Source organism: Phyllobates terribilis, unplaced genomic scaffold (assembly GCF_046119375.1).
Source record: "Phyllobates terribilis strain yellow unplaced genomic scaffold, ASM4611937v1 Scaffold_123__1_contigs__length_5148117, whole genome shotgun sequence".
Lineage (NCBI taxonomy): Eukaryota > Metazoa > Chordata > Amphibia > Anura > Dendrobatidae > Phyllobates > Phyllobates terribilis.
The window spans coordinates 145,721-164,100 of NW_027362883.1; the positions used below are offsets into that span (position 1 = coordinate 145,721).

At 44.6% G+C, this 18,380-nt stretch overlaps 10 non-coding genes and 3 pseudogenes across 10 annotated transcripts; all 13 read left to right on the top strand.

Annotated features, from left to right (window-relative positions):
- The first annotated feature begins 2,771 nt into the window (after nucleotides 1-2,771).
- On the top strand, nucleotides 2,772-3,009 carry LOC141202639 (U2 spliceosomal RNA; annotated as a pseudogene).
- Nucleotides 3,010-4,124: 1,115 nt separating this feature from the next.
- LOC141202200 (U2 spliceosomal RNA) lies at nucleotides 4,125-4,315 on the top strand. Its single transcript, XR_012273482.1, has one exon. It is a non-coding gene; the product is annotated as a U2 spliceosomal RNA (small nuclear RNA).
- Nucleotides 4,316-5,430: 1,115 nt separating this feature from the next.
- LOC141202211 (U2 spliceosomal RNA) lies at nucleotides 5,431-5,621 on the top strand. The gene has a single exon (XR_012273493.1). It is a non-coding gene; the product is annotated as a U2 spliceosomal RNA (small nuclear RNA).
- A 1,115-nt stretch (nucleotides 5,622-6,736) lies between these two features.
- On the top strand, nucleotides 6,737-6,852 carry LOC141202695 (U2 spliceosomal RNA; annotated as a pseudogene).
- A 524-nt stretch (nucleotides 6,853-7,376) lies between these two features.
- Nucleotides 7,377-7,561, top strand: LOC141202493 (U2 spliceosomal RNA). The gene has a single exon (XR_012273765.1). It is a non-coding gene; the product is annotated as a U2 spliceosomal RNA (small nuclear RNA).
- Nucleotides 7,562-8,676: 1,115 nt separating this feature from the next.
- On the top strand, nucleotides 8,677-8,768 carry LOC141202718 (U2 spliceosomal RNA; annotated as a pseudogene).
- A 792-nt stretch (nucleotides 8,769-9,560) lies between these two features.
- On the top strand, nucleotides 9,561-9,745 carry LOC141202604 (U2 spliceosomal RNA). The gene has a single exon (XR_012273839.1). It is a non-coding gene; the product is annotated as a U2 spliceosomal RNA (small nuclear RNA).
- A 1,115-nt stretch (nucleotides 9,746-10,860) lies between these two features.
- Nucleotides 10,861-11,051, top strand: LOC141202223 (U2 spliceosomal RNA). The gene has a single exon (XR_012273504.1). It is a non-coding gene; the product is annotated as a U2 spliceosomal RNA (small nuclear RNA).
- Nucleotides 11,052-12,166: 1,115 nt separating this feature from the next.
- On the top strand, nucleotides 12,167-12,357 carry LOC141202235 (U2 spliceosomal RNA). The gene has a single exon (XR_012273515.1). It is a non-coding gene; the product is annotated as a U2 spliceosomal RNA (small nuclear RNA).
- Nucleotides 12,358-13,472: 1,115 nt separating this feature from the next.
- LOC141202246 (U2 spliceosomal RNA) lies at nucleotides 13,473-13,663 on the top strand. Its single transcript, XR_012273526.1, has one exon. It is a non-coding gene; the product is annotated as a U2 spliceosomal RNA (small nuclear RNA).
- Nucleotides 13,664-14,778: 1,115 nt separating this feature from the next.
- LOC141202258 (U2 spliceosomal RNA) lies at nucleotides 14,779-14,969 on the top strand. The gene has a single exon (XR_012273537.1). It is a non-coding gene; the product is annotated as a U2 spliceosomal RNA (small nuclear RNA).
- A 1,115-nt stretch (nucleotides 14,970-16,084) lies between these two features.
- LOC141202270 (U2 spliceosomal RNA) lies at nucleotides 16,085-16,275 on the top strand. The gene has a single exon (XR_012273549.1). It is a non-coding gene; the product is annotated as a U2 spliceosomal RNA (small nuclear RNA).
- A 1,115-nt stretch (nucleotides 16,276-17,390) lies between these two features.
- Nucleotides 17,391-17,581, top strand: LOC141202282 (U2 spliceosomal RNA). The gene has a single exon (XR_012273561.1). It is a non-coding gene; the product is annotated as a U2 spliceosomal RNA (small nuclear RNA).
- Nucleotides 17,582-18,380: the final 799 nt, after the last annotated feature.

Below are 18,380 nucleotides of genomic sequence, written 5' to 3' on the forward strand. Positions count from 1 at the left end.
TGTGGAAGTTAAATGTTAAACTGTTAGAGAATGAAGATGTGAGAAAGGAGTATGAAAGGCGGTATGAAGAATGGTGTAAGCATAAAAATGAGTTTGGGAATGTTTGTGAGTGGTGGGACTGGGTGAAGAAACAAACAAAAATGTTCTTTAAAAATTTAGGATACAAGTATGCAGCAATTAAAAGAGAGAGTTTTGTTAAACTGAACGCGCGGTTGAGCGTTTTGTATAAGTTAAGGGAAGGAGGAGTTGAGGTGGAGGAGCATATTTTAGAGGTAAAAAAGGAGATTAGTGAGTTTTTGTTGGAGAGAGGGAGAAGCATAGTGTTTAGGGCAAAGATTGATAAGATGGAGCAGGATGAGAAATGTTCTCGGTTTTTCTTTAAAAAAGTTTTTGGAAAGAAACAGAGTATGAGCGTGGTGTATGGAGCAGATGGAAGTGAGGTGAGTGGAGAGGATATGTGTGAAGAGGTGGCTAAGTTTTATGAGGATCTGTATGCAGTGAAACAGAGGGATGAATGTTTGGAGAATGATGTTTTGAGTGTGTTAGAGAGTAAGTTGAGTGAAGCAGAAAGAGAGAGAGTGATGGGTGAGGTGACTGGTGATGAGGTATGGAAGGTTATGTGTAGTATGGCTTTGAATAAGACGCCGGGGGAGGATGGCCTCCCAGTAGAATTTTATCGTGTGATGTGGGGTGTGATTGGTAAGGACTTTGTGGATGTATGTAAGTATATGTGGGGAAACATGGAGGTGACTGAGAGTATGCGTGCAGGTATGGTTGTGTTAATTCCTAAGAAAGGGGATTTGAAAAGTCTGAGGAATTGGAGGCCAATAACGTTACTTAATTGTGATTATAAAATCTATGCAAAACTTATGGCTAATAGGATGCGTGATGTGATAGAGAGTGTGATTGGGGATGAGCAGTGTTGTGCGGTACCTGGGAGGCGGATTCACGAGTGTGTGTGTATGTTAAGAGATTGTCTATGGGATTGCATGGGTCGTAAGAAGAGTGTATTTTTGTTAAGTTTGGATTTTGAAAAGGCTTATGATAGGTTGTCGCATGGTTTTTTGTTCAGAGTGTTGTTAAAAATGGGTTTTCCGGCTGATTTTGTTGGGCGAGTGAGAAGTTTGTATGCGGGTGTTTATAGCTGTGTTTTAATGAATGGGTATGTGGGTAGGAAAGTGAATGTGTTTTCGGGTGTGCGACAGGGGTGTCCTTTGTCCCCTGTAGCATTTATTTGTGCAATTGAGCCATTGTTGTGTATGCTGAGGAAAGATAAGGTAATTCGTGGTGTGCAAGTGCCGGGAGGTGGAGGAAAAGAATGGAAAGTGAGTGGTTATATGGATGACGTGTGTGTATTATGTGATTCTGAATGTTCGGTGAGGCGGGTGAAGTTGTTAGTGTCTATTTTTTGTGGTGCATCTGCGTTTAAAGTGAATTGGGAAAAGAGTGAGTGTAAGGGTTTTGGAGGCGGAAGTTTAAGTAGGGATGTAGGTGTGAATGTAGTGAATGGACCTATTAAAGTTTTGGGTGTGAAGTTTTCAGAGAGTTTGGATGGGAAAGAAAGTTGGGATGATGCGAAAGGAAAAGTTGAGCAGAAGTTGAATTTTTGGAAATTGAGGAGTTTATCCTTTTTTGGGAAGATTTTAATTGTTAAGAGTGTGGTGTTGCCAATATTTTTATATATTGCGGTAGTATTTCCACCAGGATATATGTGTATGAGAAGCTTGAATAGAATTTTATTTGTTTTTTTGTGGAACTCGAAAATGGAGAGAGCTAGGAGAGAAATTTTGGTTAAAAGAGTGGAAAAAGGTGGTTTGGGTTTTCCGAATTTGGACGTGTTTTTTGGTGTGAATATCGTTGTGTTTGTTTTGAAAGTGATTAGGGCGGATGGAAAGTTTTCATCTATGTGTAGGTATTTATTTGGAGCGTATTTGTTTCGTTTAAAGTGGCAAGAAAGGGATTTGCGATGTCCGATTGCTTTTGAGGTGCCTGTATGGTATGTGTGGGTTTATAAGTTTTTGGTGAGGTATGAACTGTGTGATGCAGATGTGAGATTGCTGGAGAATAAGAAGGCTGTGTATAGGATGATTGAATGTAGAGAGGTAGAATGTGGAATAAATATGGTTAGGGGTGGTGATGTGCAGAAGGTTTGGAAGAAAGTGCGGATGAGTGGTATGACCAACAAACAGAGTGAAGTTGTGTGGCAGTCTTTACATGGAGTATTACCTGTGAGAGAGTTTCAGAGGAATAGAGGTTTGGTGAGGAGTGAAATGTGTCCAAGAAATGGCTGTGGTGGAAGGGAAAGTGTGTTGCATGTTTTTTGGAATTGCCAGTATGCTAGAGATGTGATTGGGAGAATGGGGCCTTTGTGTAAAGAATTGTGTGGTGTGAATTTGTTGTCTTTTGAGTTGTTTATGTTTGGTTTGGGAATATGTGATGGGACGAAGGAAAGAGTCTTGTGGTTGATGCTTGCATGTATAAAGGAAGTGTTATGGGATGTGAGGAATGTGTATGTGTTTAAAAGGAAGGAAATTGCTGTAAAGGATAGTGTGAAGGTGATTTTGGGAAAGATGTATGTGTGTTTCCTATGGGACAAAAAGAGGAGAGGGGAAGTGGATGCAGAGGGAATATGGAAAGTTAAAAAGTGGAGATATATTGTTAGTACCTCTTGATTTTTGTTATTGTTGTTTTGAAATATGAAATAAATATTTCCGATGATGATGGGGACAGCAAATTGCGTATTGGATTTGACGCAGCTGTTTTGATGGAATTTTCCTTTGTCTGGTTTTCATAGACTGTGGAATTTCCTCGTCTGAGGAGAAAAAAAAAAAAAAAAAAAAAAAAAAAAAAAAAAAATCTGTTCTTATCAGTTTAATATCTGATACGTCCCCTATCTGGGGACCATATATTAAATGGATTTTTAGAACAGGGAGATGGAAAAAGAGCTTGCTCTGTCCACTCCACGCATTGACCTGGTATTGCAGTATCTCCAGGACCGGTGCACCCCTTCTTTAATGCAGTTTCTAAAATCAGAAAGAATTGAATTCAATGTTTTTTGTTCATTTTGCTTGTTTGTCGGATTTTGGGATGGACTCTTTGGCTTTGCTTTTCTTCTCCTCATTGGATTTCTCATGTTCAAAGTTGCAGAAGCCAGATTACAAGCTCATTTTGGTTCAACTTCAGCAACTGTGCATTGCATTGCCATGTAATGTGATGCAATGCTATCTTTCTAGCTCTCCCTTTTTACTTCCTTTTGGATAAACAGACATATTAGGCAAGCATTTTGGAGCTTTCACCTAAATAACTACAGGTGGTGAGATAAGCTGCACAATATAATTGACCTTTCAGTATATTGTTGCACACACACCATCTATTTAGCAAATGCCCTTGTTATCAACAGCAGCCTTTTAAACTCACCTGAGCTAACAGGTATGTGCGCTGGTTACTCTGCTGCGCTTAAAATTTCTTTTTTGGTTTGCTACAATGCCTTTTCTGAAACGTTGTCTCCTTCTGCTGGAACACTGACTTCTTTCATTTAATGCCTGCAGACTATAAAAGAGAACCCAACCCAAAAAGTTTGGTTGATTAGTCTGTGGCATTCTGTTAAACTGTTGCTTATGGCGGTCTCTGTGAGCTTCTCAGCGACATTCAGCCAGCCAGGTATCCTGCCTGCAGTAGATGGAATGTGGCAATGGAACGCTGGCTGCGCGTGTCATAATAGGCTCTGAGCCTTTATATACCTGTGCACAGCAGCAGCCACCTTCAGTCTGCTGCTGGACAGCCAGCAGCAGCAGCAGCAGGAGAGGTATGTAATCAGGAGCCCTCCTGCTAAGGGTAGACAGCTGCTCGTTCCACCCCACCCCCCGCCTTAATTGGTTCTCCTCCCTTCCAACGGTGTTGAGGCGGGTGGGAACAGCAGGGGGTGAAGGTGCTGTGTTTAAAGAGGTGGAGTTATACAGATCTAAAACGCGTGGATTGCAGCAGCAGCAAGCCGAAAAGTGCAGGCATGTAAGGGATTTAGAGGTTGACAACATGTCTTCTTAACGGGAGTCCAGGAGCTCATCTCCACAAATGGACTTTTCAGGATCCTTGGGTGGCTCCGTAGTTTGAAACCAATTCTGGTTATCGCTTCTCGGCCTTTTGGCTAAGATCAAGTGTAGTATCTGTTCTTATCAGTTTAATATCTGATACGTCCCCTATCTGGGGACCATATATTAAATGGATTTTTAGAACAGGGAGATGGAAAAAGAGCTTGCTCTGTCCACTCCACGCATTGACCTGGTATTGCAGTATCTCCAGGACCGGTGCACCCCTTCTTTAATGCAGTTTCTAAAATCAGAAAGAATTGAATTCAATGTTTTTTGTTCATTTTGCTTGTTTGTCGGATTTTGGGATGGACTCTTTGGCTTTGCTTTTCTTCTCCTCATTGGATTTTTCATGTTCAAAGTTGCAGAAGCCAGATTACAAGCTCATTTTGGTTCAACTTCAGCAACTGTGCATTGCATTGCCATGTAATGTGATGCAATGCTATCTTTCTAGCTCTCCCTTTTTACTTCCTTTTGGATAAACAGACATATTAGGCAAGCATTTTGGAGCTTTCACCTAAATAACTACAGGTGGTGAGATAAGCTGCACAATATAATTGACCTTTCAGTATATTGTTGCACACACACCATCTATTTAGCACATGCCCTTGTTATCAACAGCAGCCTTTTAAACTCACCTGAGCTAACAGGTATGTGCGCTGGTTACTCTGCTGCGCTTAAAATTTCTTTTTTGGTTTGCTACAATGCCTTTTCTGAAACGTTGTCTCCTTCTGCTGGAACACTGACTTCTTTCATTTAATGCCTGCAGACTATAAAAGAGAACCCAACCCAAAAAGTTTGGTTGATTAGTCTGTGGCATTCTGTTAAACTGTTGCTTATGGCGGTCTCTGTGAGCTTCTCAGCGACATTCAGCCAGCCAGGTATCCTGCCTGCAGTAGATGGAATGTGGCAATGGAACGCTGGCTGCGCGTGTCATAATAGGCTCTGAGCCTTTATATACCTGTGCACAGCAGCAGCCACCTTCAGTCTGCTGCTGGACAGCCAGCAGCAGCAGCAGCAGGAGAGGTATGTAATCAGGAGCCCTCCTGCTAAGGGTAGACAGCTGCTCGTTCCACCCCACCCCCCGCCTTAATTGGTTCTCCTCCCTTCCAACGGTGTTGAGGCGGGTGGGAACAGCAGGGGGTGAAGGTGCTGTGTTTAAAGAGGTGGAGTTATGCAGATCTAAAACGCGTGGATTGCAGCAGCAGCAAGCCGAAAAGTGCAGGCATGTAAGGGATCTAGAGGTTGACAACATGTCTTCTTAACGGGAGTCCAGGAGCTCATCTCCACAAATGGACTTTTCAGGATCCTTGGGTGGCTCCGTAGTTTGAAACCAATTCTGGTTATCGCTTCTCGGCCTTTTGGCTAAGATCAAGTGTAGTATCTGTTCTTATCAGTTTAATATCTGATACGTCCCCTATCTGGGGACCATATATTAAATGGATTTTTAGAACAGGGAGATGGAAAAAGAGCTTGCTCTGTCCACTCCACGCATTGACCTGGTATTGCAGTATCTCCAGGACCGGTGCACCCCTTCTTTAATGCAGTTTCTAAAATCAGAAAGAATTGAATTCAATGTTTTTTGTTCATTTTGCTTGTTTGTCGGATTTTGGGATGGACTCTTTGGCTTTGCTTTTCTTCTCCTCATTGGATTTTTCATGTTCAAAGTTGCAGAAGCCAGATTACAAGCTCATTTTGGTTCAACTTCAGCAACTGTGCATTGCATTGCCATGTAATGTGATGCAATGCTATCTTTCTAGCTCTCCCTTTTTACTTCCTTTTGGATAAACAGACATATTAGACAAGCATTTTGGAGCTTTCACCTAAATAACTACAGGTGGTGAGATAAGCTGCACAATATAATTGACCTTTCAGTATATTGTTGCACACACACCATCTATTTAGCAAATGCCCTTGTTATCAACAGCAGCCTTTTAAACTCACCTGAGCTAACAGGTATGTGCGCTGGTTACTCTGCTGCGCTTAAAATTTCTTTTTTGGTTTGCTACAATGCCTTTTCTGAAACGTTGTCTCCTTCTGCTGGAACACTGACTTCTTTCATTTAATGCCTGCAGACTATAAAAGAGAACCCAACCCAAAAAGTTTGGTTGATTAGTCTGTGGCATTCTGTTAAACTGTTGCTTATGGCGGTCTCTGTGAGCTTCTCAGCGACATTCAGCCAGCCAGGTATCCTGCCTGCAGTAGATGGAATGTGGCAATGGAACGCTGGCTGCGCGTGTCATAATAGGCTCTGAGCCTTTATATACCTGTGCACAGCAGCAGCCACCTTCAGTCTGCTGCTGGACAGCCAGCAGCAGCAGCAGCAGGAGAGGTATGTAATCAGGAGCCCTCCTGCTAAGGGTAGACAGCTGCTCGTTCCACCCCACCCCCCGCCTTAATTGGTTCTCCTCCCTTCCAACGGTGTTGAGGCGGGTGGGAACAGCAGGGGGTGAAGGTGCTGTGTTTAAAGAGGTGGAGTTATGCAGATCTAAAACGCGTGGATTGCAGCAGCAGCAAGCCGAAAAGTGCAGGCATGTAAGGGATCTAGAGGTTGACAACATGTCTTCTTAACGGGAGTCCAGGAGCTCATCTCCACAAATGGACTTTTCAGGATCCTTGGGTGGCTCCGTAGTTTGAAACCAATTCTGGTTATCGCTTCTCGGCCTTTTGGCTAAGATCAAGTGTAGTATCTTTTGAAAAGGCAGTTTTGTCCTTGGGCTGCCCTAGTAAATTGATGCATATTACACACTGGTTTGGTGCACTTGTTAGTACGCCAGGTGGCTCATAGAGTTATCTGATGGAAAACATGGCCCTCCAGGATTGAAGTCACTAGGCTGGGTAAGTGTGAGGGCTTTGGAGCAATGTGCCCCAGGAGTAGGCGCCCTGGTGGGAGTCCAAGCTTACTGGGACTGGGAACCCCAGAAAGACTTGGCTTCGTAGCACGCCGCACCTTTGCCAATCATACTTTCTGAGCAACCCCCCCTATTCCTGGCCTCCGGGCTAGGAAGGGGAATTTTTATAAACCCGGTCGGAGGTCCGGTCAGCTTTGGGCTGAGAAACCAACACAGGCTCCAGCTCCACTAGGGTGGCAGCCTAGATGGAAGCTGGGAGCACGAAAACGGCTCTTCTCCGGCTTCGGCTAGGGAGAGCATCGGAGATCCCTGACCCTCGCTGTGGCCTTCTGGCTCGGAGGGATGGGGATGGTTTATTGGGGACCCTCTCCTCCGGGAAGGGTCCACATGAATCCTCGCCTCGTGCGCTGTTTTGGTGTGACTTCGGTCACATTTTTCAGTGCCTTGGATGCAGCTTCAATCAAAAAAAAATCTGTTCTTATCAGTTTAATATCTGATACGTCCCCTATCTGGGGACCATATATTAAATGGATTTTTAGAACAGGGAGATGGAAAAAGAGCTTGCTCTGTCCACTCCACGCATTGACCTGGTATTGCAGTATCTCCAGGACCGGTGCACCCCTTCTTTAATGCAGTTTCTAAAATCAGAAAGAATTGAATTCAATGTTTTTTGTTCATTTTGCTTGTTTGTCGGATTTTGGGATGGACTCTTTGGCTTTGCTTTTCTTCTCCTCATTGGATTTTTCATGTTCAAAGTTGCAGAAGCCAGATTACAAGCTCATTTTGGTTCAACTTCAGCAACTGTGCATTGCATTGCCATGTAATGTGATGCAATGCTATCTTTCTAGCTCTCCCTTTTTACTTCCTTTTGGATAAACAGACATATTAGGCAAGCATTTTGGAGCTTTCACCTAAATAACTACAGGTGGTGAGATAAGCTGCACAATATAATTGACCTTTCAGTATATTGTTGCACACACACCATCTATTTAGCACATGCCCTTGTTATCAACAGCAGCCTTTTAAACTCACCTGAGCTAACAGGTATGTGCGCTGGTTACTCTGCTGCGCTTAAAATTTCTTTTTTGGTTTGCTACAATGCCTTTTCTGAAACGTTGTCTCCTTCTGCTGGAACACTGACTTCTTTCATTTAATGCCTGCAGACTATAAAAGAGAACCCAACCCAAAAAGTTTGGTTGATTAGTCTGTGGCATTCTGTTAAACTGTTGCTTATGGCGGTCTCTGTGAGCTTCTCAGCGACATTCAGCCAGCCAGGTATCCTGCCTGCAGTAGATGGAATGTGGCAATGGAACGCTGGCTGCGCGTGTCATAATAGGCTCTGAGCCTTTATATACCTGTGCACAGCAGCAGCCACCTTCAGTCTGCTGCTGGACAGCCAGCAGCAGCAGCAGCAGGAGAGGTATGTAATCAGGAGCCCTCCTGCTAAGGGTAGACAGCTGCTCGTTCCACCCCACCCCCCGCCTTAATTGGTTCTCCTCCCTTCCAACGGTGTTGCGGCGGGTGGGAACAGCAGGGGGTGAAGGTGCTGTGTTTAAAGAGGTGGAGTTATGCAGATCTAAAACGCGTGGATTGCAGCAGCAGCAAGCCGAAAAGTGCAGGCATGTAAGGGATCTAGAGGTTGACAACATGTCTTCTTAACGGGAGTCCAGGAGCTCATCTCCACAAATGGACTTTTCAGGATCCTTGGGTGGCTCCGTAGTTTGAAACCAATTCTGGTTATCGCTTCTCGGCCTTTTGGCTAAGATCAAGTGTAGTATCTTTCGAAAAGGCGGTTTTGGATGTTGGCCGCCCTAGTAGATTGATACATTATGCACACTGGGGTTTAGGCGCTTGTTAGTACGCCAGGTGGCTAATATAGTCATCTGGTGGAAAGCATGGCCCCCCAGGATCGACGCCATTGGGCCGGGGAAGATCGAAAGCCCTTAGTGTGAAGTGCCCCAGGAGTGGTGACCCTGGGGTGCCTTAACTCACTGGGATTGGGAACCCCACTTGAGTTTATGGCACATTTGCACTAGCACTTCAATATTTCTTTCTTCACACACCCTTATTCCGGGCCTTCTGGCCTTAGGATGGGGAATTTTTCAATTCCCGGTCGAAGGTCCGGGCAGTATTATACTGTGAAACCTTCACTATTTATTTAATTTTTTTTTGTCACTGTGTGTCCACTTTTTCACGTGTGTCCACGTCCTTACTAGGATTTTGTCGGGATGCGGTTCCCTTACGGGTTCCTCTCTTGGCAGGTCTAGGGGGGGAGTGTGTGGCCATCAGGTTCCGCTCCCCCCTGAACCCCCCTGGCTCTCCTCTTTCGGGAGGAGAGCGTTGTTGGCTCCCCTCTTCCGGGAGGGGAGCACAGTCTTTGGCTCCCAGTGCCTTGCTCGGGTGAGAACTCGGGCAGGTATTGAGGGTAAGATTGGGTCGCCTCTGGCTCCGGCTGGAGGTGGCTATTTGTCCCTGTGCCTCGCTGTGGCCTTCTGGCTCGGAGGGACGGGGAATGGTTTGGGGGACCCTTCTCCTTTTGGAGAGGGTTTCAAGAAGACCAGCATCCTAGTGCACTTTTTTTTGTGGCACTTGTCACTTTTTTAAGCGCACTCGGGTTTTGTACACGAATTCGGGCTTTCGATAAAAAAAAAAAAATCTGTTCTTATCAGTTTAATATCTGATACGTCCCCTATCTGGGGATCATATATTAAATGGATTTTTAGAACAGGGAGATGGAAAAAGAGCTTGCTCTGTCCACTCCACGCATTGACCTGGTATTGCAGTATCTCCAGGACCGGTGCACCCCTTCTTTAATGCAGTTTCTAAAATCAGAAAGAATTGAATTCAATGTTTTTTGTTCATTTTGCTTGTTTGTCGGATTTTGGGATGGACTCTTTGGCTTTGCTTTTCTTCTCCTCATTGGATTTTTCATGTTCAAAGTTGCAGAAGCCAGATTACAAGCTCATTTTGGTTCAACTTCAGCAACTGTGCATTGCATTGCCATGTAATGTGATGCAATGCTATCTTTCTAGCTCTCCCTTTTTACTTCCTTTTGGATAAACAGACATATTAGGCAAGCATTTTGGAGCTTTCACCTAAATAACTACAGGTGGTGAGATAAGCTGCACAATATAATTGACCTTTCAGTATATTGTTGCACACACACCATCTATTTAGCAAATGCCCTTGTTATCAACAGCAGCCTTTTAAACTCACCTGAGCTAACAGGTATGTGCGCTGGTTACTCTGCTGCGCTTAAAATTTCTTTTTTGGTTTGCTACAATGCCTTTTCTGAAACGTTGTCTCCTTCTGCTGGAACACTGACTTCTTTCATTTAATGCCTGCAGACTATAAAAGAGAACCCAACCCAAAAAGTTTGGTTGATTAGTCTGTGGCATTCTGTTAAACTGTTGCTTATGGCGGTCTCTGTGAGCTTCTCAGCGACATTCAGCCAGCCAGGTATCCTGCCTGCAGTAGATGGAATGTGGCAATGGAACGCTGGCTGCGCGTGTCATAATAGGCTCTGAGCCTTTATATACCTGTGCACAGCAGCAGCCACCTTCAGTCTGCTGCTGGACAGCCAGCAGCAGCAGCAGCAGGAGAGGTATGTAATCAGGAGCCCTCCTGCTAAGGGTAGACAGCTGCTCGTTCCACCCCACCCCCCGCCTTAATTGGTTCTCCTCCCTTCCAACGGTGTTGAGGCGGGTGGGAACAGCAGGGGGTGAAGGTGCTGTGTTTAAAGAGGTGGAGTTATGCAGATCTAAAACGCGTGGATTGCAGCAGCAGCAAGCCGAAAAGTGCAGGCATGTAAGGGATCTAGAGGTTGACAACATGTCTTCTTAACGGGAGTCCAGGAGCTCATCTCCACAAATGGACTTTTCAGGATCCTTGGGTGGCTCCGTAGTTTGAAACCAATTCTGGTTATCGCTTCTCGGCCTTTTGGCTAAGATCAAGTGTAGTATCTGTTCTTATCAGTTTAATATCTGATACGTCCCCTATCTGGGGACCATATATTAAATGGATTTTTAGAACAGGGAGATGGAAAAAGAGCTTGCTCTGTCCACTCCACGCATTGACCTGGTATTGCAGTATCTCCAGGACCGGTGCACCCCTTCTTTAATGCAGTTTCTAAAATCAGAAAGAATTGAATTCAATGTTTTTTGTTCATTTTGCTTGTTTGTCGGATTTTGGGATGGACTCTTTGGCTTTGCTTTTCTTCTCCTCATTGGATTTTTCATGTTCAAAGTTGCAGAAGCCAGATTACAAGCTCATTTTGGTTCAACTTCAGCAACTGTGCATTGCATTGCCATGTAATGTGATGCAATGCTATCTTTCTAGCTCTCCCTTTTTACTTCCTTTTGGATAAACAGACATATTAGGCAAGCATTTTGGAGCTTTCACCTAAATAACTACAGGTGGTGAGATAAGCTGCACAATATAATTGACCTTTCAGTATATTGTTGCACACACACCATCTATTTAGCAAATGCCCTTGTTATCAACAGCAGCCTTTTAAACTCACCTGAGCTAACAGGTATGTGCGCTGGTTACTCTGCTGCGCTTAAAATTTCTTTTTTGGTTTGCTACAATGCCTTTTCTGAAACGTTGTCTCCTTCTGCTGGAACACTGACTTCTTTCATTTAATGCCTGCAGACTATAAAAGAGAACCCAACCCAAAAAGTTTGGTTGATTAGTCTGTGGCATTCTGTTAAACTGTTGCTTATGGCGGTCTCTGTGAGCTTCTCAGCGACATTCAGCCAGCCAGGTATCCTGCCTGCAGTAGATGGAATGTGGCAATGGAACGCTGGCTGCGCGTGTCATAATAGGCTCTGAGCCTTTATATACCTGTGCACAGCAGCAGCCACCTTCAGTCTGCTGCTGGACAGCCAGCAGCAGCAGCAGCAGGAGAGGTATGTAATCAGGAGCCCTCCTGCTAAGGGTAGACAGCTGCTCGTTCCACCCCACCCCCCGCCTTAATTGGTTCTCCTCCCTTCCAACGGTGTTGAGGCGGGTGGGAACAGCAGGGGGTGAAGGTGCTGTGTTTAAAGAGGTGGAGTTATGCAGATCTAAAACGCGTGGATTGCAGCAGCAGCAAGCCGAAAAGTGCAGGCATGTAAGGGATCTAGAGGTTGACAACATGTCTTCTTAACGGGAGTCCAGGAGCTCATCTCCACAAATGGACTTTTCAGGATCCTTGGGTGGCTCCGTAGTTTGAAACCAATTCTGGTTATCGCTTCTCGGCCTTTTGGCTAAGATCAAGTGTAGTATCTGTTCTTATCAGTTTAATATCTGATACGTCCCCTATCTGGGGACCATATATTAAATGGATTTTTAGAACAGGGAGATGGAAAAAGAGCTTGCTCTGTCCACTCCACGCATTGACCTGGTATTGCAGTATCTCCAGGACCGGTGCACCCCTTCTTTAATGCAGTTTCTAAAATCAGAAAGAATTGAATTCAATGTTTTTTGTTCATTTTGCTTGTTTGTCGGATTTTGGGATGGACTCTTTGGCTTTGCTTTTCTTCTCCTCATTGGATTTTTCATGTTCAAAGTTGCAGAAGCCAGATTACAAGCTCATTTTGGTTCAACTTCAGCAACTGTGCATTGCATTGCCATGTAATGTGATGCAATGCTATCTTTCTAGCTCTCCCTTTTTACTTCCTCTTGGATAAACAGACATATTAGGCAAGCATTTTGGAGCTTTCACCTAAATAACTACAGGTGGTGAGATAAGCTGCACAATATAATTGACCTTTCAGTATATTGTTGCACACACACCATCTATTTAGCAAATGCCCTTGTTATCAACAGCAGCCTTTTAAACTCACCTGAGCTAACAGGTATGTGCGCTGGTTACTCTGCTGCGCTTAAAATTTCTTTTTTGGTTTGCTACAATGCCTTTTCTGAAACGTTGTCTCCTTCTGCTGGAACACTGACTTCTTTCATTTAATCCCTGCAGACTATAAAAGAGAACCCAACCCAAAAAGTTTGGTTGATTAGTCTGTGGCATTCTGTTAAACTGTTGCTTATGGCGGTCTCTGTGAGCTTCTCAGCGACATTCAGCCAGCCAGGTATCCTGCCTGCAGTAGATGGAATGTGGCAATGGAACGCTGGCTGCGCGTGTCATAATAGGCTCTGAGCCTTTATATACCTGTGCACAGCAGCAGCCACCTTCAGTCTGCTGCTGGACAGCCAGCAGCAGCAGCAGCAGGAGAGGTATGTAATCAGGAGCCCTCCTGCTAAGGGTAGACAGCTGCTCGTTCCACCCCACCCCCCGCCTTAATTGGTTCTCCTCCCTTCCAACGGTGTTGAGGCGGGTGGGAACAGCAGGGGGTGAAGGTGCTGTGTTTAAAGAGGTGGAGTTATGCAGATCTAAAACGCGTGGATTGCAGCAGCAGCAAGCCGAAAAGTGCAGGCATGTAAGGGATCTAGAGGTTGACAACATGTCTTCTTAACGGGAGTCCAGGAGCTCATCTCCACAAATGGACTTTTCAGGATCCTTGGGTGGCTCCGTAGTTTGAAACCAATTCTGGTTATCGCTTCTCGGCCTTTTGGCTAAGATCAAGTGTAGTATCTGTTCTTATCAGTTTAATATCTGATACGTCCCCTATCTGGGGACCATATATTAAATGGATTTTTAGAACAGGGAGATGGAAAAAGAGCTTGCTCTGTCCACTCCACGCATTGACCTGGTATTGCAGTATCTCCAGGACCGGTGCACCCCTTCTTTAATGCAGTTTCTAAAATCAGAAAGAATTGAATTCAATGTTTTTTGTTCATTTTGCTTGTTTGTCGGATTTTGGGATGGACTCTTTGGCTTTGCTTTTCTTCTCCTCATTGGATTTTTCATGTTCAAAGTTGCAGAAGCCAGATTACAAGCTCATTTTGGTTCAACTTCAGCAACTGTGCATTGCATTGCCATGTAATGTGATGCAATGCTATCTTTCTAGCTCTCCCTTTTTACTTCCTTTTGGATAAACAGACATATTAGGCAAGCATTTTGGAGCTTTCACCTAAATAACTACAGGTGGTGAGATAAGCTGCACAATATAATTGACCTTTCAGTATATTGTTGCACACACACCATCTATTTAGCAAATGCCCTTGTTATCAACAGCAGCCTTTTAAACTCACCTGAGCTAACAGGTATGTGCGCTGGTTACTCTGCTGCGCTTAAAATTTCTTTTTTGGTTTGCTACAATGCCTTTTCTGAAACGTTGTCTCCTTCTGCTGGAACACTGACTTCTTTCATTTAATGCCTGCAGACTATAAAAGAGAACCCAACCCAAAAAGTTTGGTTGATTAGTCTGTGGCATTCTGTTAAACTGTTGCTTATGGCGGTCTCTGTGAGCTTCTCAGCGACATTCAGCCAGCCAGGTATCCTGTCTGCAGTAGATGGAATGTGGCAATGGAACGCTGGCTGCGCGTGTCATAATAGGCTCTGAGCCTTTATATACCTGTGCACAGCAGCAGCCACCTTCAGTCTGCTGCTGGACAGCCAGCAGCAGCAGCAGCAGGAGAGGTATGTAATCAGGAGCCCTCCTGCTAAGGGTAGACAGCTGCTCGTTCCACCCCACCCCCCGCCTTAATTGGTTCTCCTCCCTTCCAACGGTGTTGAGGCGGGTGGGAACAGCAGGGGGTGAAGGTGCTGTGTTTAAAGAGGTGGAGTTATGCAGATCTAAAACGCGTGGATTGCAGCAGCAGCAAGCCGAAAAGTGCAGGCATGTAAGGGATCTAGAGGTTGACAACATGTCTTCTTAACGGGAGTCCAGGAGCTCATCTCCACAAATGGACTTTTCAGGATCCTTGGGTGGCTCCGTAGTTTGAAACCAATTCTGGTTATCGCTTCTCGGCCTTTTGGCTAAGATCAAGTGTAGTATCTGTTCTTATCAGTTTAATATCTGATACGTCCCCTATCTGGGGACCATATATTAAATGGATTTTTAGAACAGGGAGATGGAAAAAGAGCTTGCTCTGTCCACTCCACGCATTGACCTGGTATTGCAGTATCTCCAGGACCGGTGCACCCCTTCTTTAATGCAGTTTCTAAAATCAGAAAGAATTGAATTCAATGTTTTTTGTTCATTTTGCTTGTTTGTCGGATTTTGGGATGGACTCTTTGGCTTTGCTTTTCTTCTCCTCATTGGATTTTTCATGTTCAAAGTTGCAGAAGCCAGATTACAAGCTCATTTTGGTTCAACTTCAGCAACTGTGCATTGCATTGCCATGTAATGTGATGCAATGCTATCTTTCTAGCTCTCCCTTTTTACTTCCTTTTGGATAAACAGACATATTAGGCAAGCATTTTGGAGCTTTCACCTAAATAACTACAGGTGGTGAGATAAGCTGCACAATATAATTGACCTTTCAGTATATTGTTGCACACACACCATCTATTTAGCAAATGCCCTTGTTATCAACAGCAGCCTTTTAAACTCACCTGAGCTAACAGGTATGTGCGCTGGTTACTCTGCTGCGCTTAAAATTTCTTTTTTGGTTTGCTACAATGCCTTTTCTGAAACGTTGTCTCCTTCTGCTGGAACACTGACGTCTTTCATTTAATGCCTGCAGACTATAAAAGAGAACCCAACCCAAAAAGTTTGGTTGATTAGTCTGTGGCATTCTGTTAAACTGTTGCTTATGGCGGTCTCTGTGAGCTTCTCAGCGACATTCAGCCAGCCAGGTATCCTGCCTGCAGTAGATGGAATGTGGCAATGGAACGCTGGCTGCGCGTGTCATAATAGGCTCTGAGCCTTTATATACCTGTGCACAGCAGCAGCCACCTTCAGTTTGCTGCTGGACAGCCAGCAGCAGCAGCAGCAGGAGAGGTATGTAATCAGGAGCCCTCCTGCTAAGGGTAGACAGCTGCTCGTTCCACCCCACCCCCCGCCTTAATTGGTTCTCCTCCCTTCCAACGGTGTTGAGGCGGGTGGGAACAGCAGGGGGTGAAGGTGCTGTGTTTAAAGAGGTGGAGTTATGCAGATCTAAAACGCGTGGATTGCAGCAGCAGCAAGCCGAAAAGTGCAGGCATGTAAGGGATCTAGAGGTTGACAACATGTCTTCTTAACGGGAGTCCAGGAGCTCATCTCCACAAATGGACTTTTCAGGATCCTTGGGTGGCTCCGTAGTTTGAAACCAATTCTGGTTATCGCTTCTCGGCCTTTTGGCTAAGATCAAGTGTAGTATCTGTTCTTATCAGTTTAATATCTGATACGTCCCCTATCTGGGGACCATATATTAAATGGATTTTTAGAACAGGGAGATGGAAAAAGAGCTTGCTCTGTCCACTCCACGCATTGACCTGGTATTGCAGTATCTCCAGGACCGGTGCACCCCTTCTTTAATGCAGTTTCTAAAATCAGAAAGAATTGAATTCAATGTTTTTTGTTCATTTTGCTTGTTTGTCGGATTTGGGGATGGACTCTTTGGCTTTGCTTTTCTTCTCCTCATTGGATTTTTCATGTTCAAAGTTGCAGAAGCCAGATTACAAGCTCATTTTGGTTCAACTTCAGCAACTGTGCATTGCATTGCCATGTAATGTGATGCAATGCTATCTTTCTAGCTCTCCCTTTTTACTTCCTTTTGGATAAACAGACATATTAGGCAAGCATTTTGGAGCTTTCACCTAAATAACTACAGGTGGTGAGATAAGCTGCACAATATAATTGACCTTTCAGTATATTGTTGCACACACACCATCTATTTAGCAAATGCCCTTGTTATCAACAGCAGCCTTTTAAACTCACCTGAGCTAACAGGTATGTGCGCTGGTTACTCTGCTGCGCTTAAAATTTCTTTTTTGGTTTGCTACAATGCCTTTTCTGAAACGTTGTCTCCTTCTGCTGGAACACTGACTTCTTTCATTTAATGCCTGCAGACTATAAAAGAGAACCCAACCCAAAAAGTTTGGTTGATTAGTCTGTGGCATTCTGTTAAACTGTTGCTTATGGCGGTCTCTGTGAGCTTCTCAGCGACATTCAGCCAGCCAGGTATCCTGCCTGCAGTAGATGGAATGTGGCAATGGAACGCTGGCTGCGCGTGTCATAATAGGCTCTGAGCCTTTATATACCTGTGCACAGCAGCAGCCACCTTCAGTTTGCTGCTGGACAGCCAGCAGCAGCAGCAGCAGGAGAGGTATGTAATCAGGAGCCCTCCTGCTAAGGGTAGACAGCTGCTCGTTCCACCCCACCCCCCGCCTTAATTGGTTCTCCTCCCTTCCAACGGTGTTGAGGCGGGTGGGAACAGCAGGGGGTGAAGGTGCTGTGTTTAAAGAGGTGGAGTTATGCAGATCTAAAACGCGTGGATTGCAGCAGCAGCAAGCCGAAAAGTGCAGGCATGTAAGGGATCTAGAGGTTGACAACATGTCTTCTTAACGGGAGTCCAGGAGCTCATCTCCACAAATGGACTTTTCAGGATCCTTGGGTGGCTCCGTAGTTTGAAACCAATTCTGGTTATCGCTTCTCGGCCTTTTGGCTAAGATCAAGTGTAGTATCTGTTCTTATCAGTTTAATATCTGATACGTCCCCTATCTGGGGACCATATATTAAATGGATTTTTAGAACAGGGAGATGGAAAAAGAGCTTGCTCTGTCCACTCCACGCATTGACCTGGTATTGCAGTATCTCCAGGACCGGTGCACCCCTTCTTTAATGCAGTTTCTAAAATCAGAAAGAATTGAATTCAATGTTTTTTGTTCATTTTGCTTGTTTGTCGGATTTGGGGATGGACTCTTTGGCTTTGCTTTTCTTCTCCTCATTGGATTTTTCATGTTCAAAGTTGCAGAAGCCAGATTACAAGCTCATTTTGGTTCAACTTCAGCAACTGTGCATTGCATTGCCATGTAATGTGATGCAATGCTATCTTTCTAGCTCTCCCTTTTTACTTCTTTTTGGATAAACAGACATATTAGGCAAGCATTTTGGAGCTTTCACCTAAATAACTACAGGTGGTGAGATAAGCTGCACAATATAATTGACCTTTCAGTATATTGTTGCACACACACCATCTATTTAGCAAATGCCCTTGTTATCAACAGCAGCCTTTTAAACTCACCTGAGCTAACAGGTATGTGCGCTGGTTACTCTGCTGTGCTTAAAATTTCTTTTTTGGTTTGCTACAATGCCTTTTCTGAAACGTTGTCTCCTTCTGCTGGAACACTGACTTCTTTCATTTAATGCCTGCAGACTATAAAAGAGAACCCAACCCAAAAAGTTTGGTTGATTAGTCTGTGGCATTCTGTTAAACTGTTGCTTATGGCGGTCTCTGTGAGCTTCTCAGCGACATTCAGCCAGCCAGGTATCCTGCCTGCAGTAGATGGAATGTGGCAATGGAACGCTGGCTGCGCGTGTCATAATAGGCTCTGAGCCTTTATATACCTGTGCACAGCAGCAGCCACCTTCAGTCTGCTGCTGGACAGCCAGCAGCAGCAGCAGCAGGAGAGGTA